The sequence below is a fragment of the Cynara cardunculus genome (assembly GCF_001531365.2).
Source record: "Cynara cardunculus var. scolymus isolate 2C chromosome LG 17, CcrdV1, whole genome shotgun sequence".
Taxonomy (NCBI): domain Eukaryota; kingdom Viridiplantae; phylum Streptophyta; class Magnoliopsida; order Asterales; family Asteraceae; genus Cynara; species Cynara cardunculus.
Window position 1 is genome coordinate 25,733,889 of NC_037544.1, and position 5,006 is coordinate 25,738,894.

General features: G+C 33.5%; 2 non-coding genes across 2 annotated transcripts; one reads left to right on the forward strand and one right to left on the reverse strand.

Annotated features, from left to right (window-relative positions):
* Nucleotides 1–1,161: 1,161 nt before the first annotated feature.
* Nucleotides 1,162–1,267, reverse strand: LOC112501369. The gene has a single exon (XR_003067499.1). It is a non-coding gene; the product is annotated as a small nucleolar RNA R71 (small nucleolar RNA).
* Nucleotides 1,268–4,544: 3,277 nt separating this feature from the next.
* LOC112501371 lies at nt 4,545–4,649 on the forward strand. Its single transcript, XR_003067501.1, has one exon. It is a non-coding gene; the product is annotated as a small nucleolar RNA R71 (small nucleolar RNA).
* The last annotated feature ends 357 nt before the right edge of the window (nt 4,650–5,006 follow it).

Genomic DNA, 5,006 nt, shown 5'->3' on the forward strand with positions numbered 1-5,006 from the left:
ATGGGTTTTTACATAATTCATTATGGTTCAGGATGTCGGTCGAGTTGGCCTGTCATAGAAATATGTGCATCTCTCCATACCGGTGGAACTTAAATTTTCGAGATCTACTTAGTAAAATTGGCAAACCGAAAGTTCGCACTTGTGGTCACTTTATGACTGAACCTGGCAACATCCCAACATTTTACTTTCAAGAGAAAGAAATCGTGAAAGGTTTTTGTATGGTTCGTTGTTTCAACCATATAGTTACAACCGAACTCTTAGGAAAAAGCTTGCACCCATACTCGCTTTTTATTACTTGTTAGATCATCAAATCATTATAAAAGCTGAATTTTTTTGTAAAACCCAAATTTTCACTGGAAGTTTGTGGAAATCTCATATTCTTAGAAAAAACCAGTCACTATGATGCGATCTTGGTACTTCACAGTTGAAGACAAACATAGTAATTAGGATGCACTTATACCACTATTATGCCATATTTGTGTGTATATATTTAGCTATCAAGTTTTGGCCTTGCTGTCGAGGACTGACGTGATTTTTCATCCTAAGATATTGGTTTTTACTCGAGCCAGATTCACGTGTTCTATTTAGAACTTTTTCGTGTTGTATGCCATGATTACAACACAGTGAACTTTTTTCTCTAGATCTAGAAATTGAAAGAACTGGTAGGGGATATCGAAGAGGTAGAAGAGAATACCTGAAATCTCCTCTTATTAACACTATATGTGACGTTGGAGAAGGACCAAACCCTAAAAATCAACTACCACCAATTATGCAAAATACGGTGAAAATTCCGATGACATGGAAAGAGGAATACGAAACTATGCAACACCCGAATTTGATCAATTAAATTCAGGGATTCTTAGACCAAGCAACATCGCATTAGACTTTGAGTTAAAACTGATAATCTTCCATATGATTCAAGCAATAGGTCAATTTGGTGGATTACTATAGGAAGATCCACACTCGTTTGAAATCATTTTTAGAAATTGCGAACTCTTTCAAATCATTACAATGAATCATTACAGCTAACGATCTTCACTTTTCCACTAAGGGATGGAGCTAAAGCCTAACTAAACTCTCAACCACCCCATTCTATAGCTACTTGGGCCAATCTTGCTGAGAAATTTCTGAAGAAAATACTTCCCTCCGACGAGGAATGTGAAATTCAGAAATGAAATTTTCTGTTTCAGCAAGGGGTTGATGAAACATTTTCATATGCTTGGGAGAGATTCAAGGAACTTCTAAGGAAGTGCCTATATGATGGAATCCCCTATTGAATCTAGTTGGAGACATTTTATAATGGAATTTCCATTTTTGTTGAAAGTGTCCTTGATGCTATAGTCGGTGGATCTTTTACTGCTAGGACATATAACGAGGGGTACAATATTCTCGAGAAGGTTGCCAACAACAATACTGAATGGCCGAACCCCCATTCACTTTTTACCAAGAATGTATCGGGAGCTCCATGGTGTAGATGTAGGGTTTCAATGGAATCACATAAATGCAACAAAGATAATATAAACATAAAAACATAAAACTAAAGTAATTGTGAAACTCTTTAAAGCCCGGATCCAAAGCATATGTAGTAAGGACAATAATCAACTATTGGGTGTTTCAAGAAAGCTACCTTAACAATTGATGACGAGAAGGTTGGAGCATAAGAGACGAACGTATGTCTGCTCTACCCGTATCCACACGTGAATATGCTTCAATGCTGAACCGGTTGCTAGCTCGTTAAACCAAGAACCACACAAGAGAAATTGATTCCCTTATGTGTCTGTATGTCTCCAAGGAGAGGAAAGGAAGGGATGAGGCAAAAGTTATTTCCTTAAACCCTAAACATAACAATATATAAATACTCTCTTCTTTCCATACATGGGCCATGCCTCATTTATTTAACAAATTTTTAGCACTAAGGCCTCAATAACTTAATTAATCATTTACCTAATAGTCAATTATCTTTTAGTATAATATCCGATTCTTTTAATTATTTATTTCGTATAAAGTTTAGAATTTTTTTTTAAATCAACATTCAAGCAATAGAAGCTCGTATATGTTGCTTCTAGTATTGTACCGGATTAATTTGTTATGAAAATGGTATACTGGGCGTTAAACATATGTGAACCAATTTGATTTAGGACTAAGAATGTGAAGAATTCTCTAATTGGGGTTAAAATTGAAATAAGTGGAACTTGAGGGGTTAATTATGTAAGTTTGACAAATATAAAAAGATGGAAATTTATATCTTTTATTCATTTTTTCAGCTCTAGACTTCAAGAAATCGGTTCCTTCACCTCTTCCTTCATCTCTTGTTTCAATCTCAAATTCATAGGAAGATCAAGCTATGGATTGAAGATTTTGTAGGTTTGAGTCATAATCTTTGAGGTATGTATCTAGTAATCTCCATTTTTTTTGGAAGTTGCTTACATGCTCTTTTATAGATTAGAGTTTTGATTTGGGATTAGTATACATATTTTTGGATGAAAAATGTGAGTTTTGGTTTGTTGATTTTTAATAGATAAAGTCTTGAGGTATTTCATAGTAGAATCTTGAATTTGATTATGTTTTTGTGTTAGAAATATTAGATTGGAAGTTTGATTAGTTTTGGTTAATCCATTTCTAATCTGTCGCTAAGCGTCGGACTAGCGACGAACACGTGGCATTCCTTAATTTGATGCTAATTAGTGAGGAATTTTTTTTATTTTCTCATTTATATGTGTACGTGTATGTGTTTGTGTTATATGTGTATATATATATATATATATATATGTGTGTGTGTGTTATATCTATACATGTGTATGTGTTATATTATCTGTTGGTCCGTGTTATACATAAGTATACATGATGTGTATGTGTCTGTTGGTTGCTAACCATGATTTGATCTATGTATATATTGTTGTAGATATGTGTATATGTGTTGTATATATGTTTATATGCATGTGTATATGTGAATATATAGATAATGTGTATGTGTGTGTTGTATATGTGTTATATATGTATATATACATGTATCTGTATATGTGAATGCATAGATAATAATGTGTATGTTTGTGTTTTTTGGTAATTGCATACAAATAGAAAATAAGTAACCATTGGTGTTGGCCTTAATAAGTCATAAAGGGTTTTATTGGCTTATAATGGATCTTAATGGGTCTTAATGAGCTATTGAGGGTCTTAGTGGTCTTATCGAATCTAATAGACATCACATGCATATATATTGGGTCTTAGTGGACTTTAATGGATCAATTACGCTTTAATGAGTTTTATTAGGCTTTAATCCGTTTTATTGTGTTTTAATAGGCTATATTGGGATTTAATGAGCTATATTGGGTTGTAATGTATATCACTAAACTGTAATGGATCTATTGGGTTTTATTTGATTTTATTGGGTTTTAAAGGGTTTTATTGGGCTTTAATGAACTTATTGAGCTTTATTGGGAATTATTCAGCTTTATTGGGTTTTAATGGATTATATTGGGCTTTAATGGATTTTAGTAGACTTTAATGGGTCAATTGGGCCTTAATGGATCTTAGTAGACTGTAATAGATCTATTGGATTCTAAAGGGTTCCATTGGATTTTAATAAATCTATTAGACTTTATTGGACTTTATTTAGTTTTATTGGGTTTTAATGTGTTTTTATTGGAATTCAATGAGTTTTATTGGGATTTAATCCCTGACATTAGGCTTTAATGGGTTTCTTAGGTTTTAATGTGTTATATTGGGGTTTAATTGATCTTAATGGACCGTGATAGATCTATTGTGCTTTATTCGGTTTTATTGGGTTTTATTGGTTTTTGTTGGGTTATATCGGTTAATTAATTTTGTATTAATTTAAATTAATCCGTTCTTTAATAATTTATAATTAAAGATTATTTATTATTTTGTTATTTACTAATTAACTTTTTAATAAATTACTAAATAATGAATATCTAATAATTAATTAAGCGATTTTAAATAATAATAATAATAATTTAATAAACTTAATGAAAAGAATTAAAACATTGGTTTCAGCGATGGAATTTTCCTCGGAAATTCGTCTATGATTTTAGAAAGTTTTGATAGAAAATCGGGCGAACGATTAACCCTAGCCCCAAATCGTACGATTAACCCTAAATCGATCCGTTTCTACCGAGTGGAGAAAGAAGACAAGTTTCACCGGCGTCGACCACCACCGTCGTCGCCACCGTTTTGTTGCCACTATGCCTTCGACACTACCGCCTCCCTATTACCACCTGCATTGGATATGTTTGATTTATATCTGTTAAGCTGCTGAAATGTCTACAAATATAAGCTCACTGGTTTTTGTTTTGGTAAACCATACGATCGATCTCAAGATCTTAAGATTTCGTCACAACATAGTTAAGACCCCAACATCCCCTCCACCTGATGAGGCATCTCTTTGGAAGCAGAGCATCGGAGGATGGAAGAAGGTCCGTCTTTTTGGTTTAGAGATCTTCCAGGATCCCTATTATGCTATGACCAGTCAATGTAGGAGAAGCGGTAGGAGATTGTAGAATGTCTCAAGTTGAATACAGTAAGGAATTCCATGGTAAGGGCATTTTCTTAATAGCTATTTGAACCTCTCTTATGCATCAGTAACAACTTCATTCTCCAATTGTTTAAAAAGACAAATTTCATTCTTGACTTAGCGTTCCTGGTGGGTGGAAAATATTTTCACAAAAAAATTCCATCCTTATTGTTCCATGATGGTACAGTGCCTGGTGGTAATGAATTCAATCATGACTTTGACCGATCCCATAAAGAAAATGAAAACAAAGTAAGTCTCAGAGCGTCGTTAGGCACTTCCGAATCATGAAAGAATTAATGATTTCCATAAAAGATTTTAAATGTGAGTTCAGATCTTCCGATGATAATCCAACAAATTTTCCAATTGTTTGCAACATATGGAACATGATGGGTTTTAGCTCAAAATGGAGGGTTGTCATATAAGGTCTAACTATCCCCGAGTTCAATTGTTCAAAATCAGGGATAGCATAGTCCAT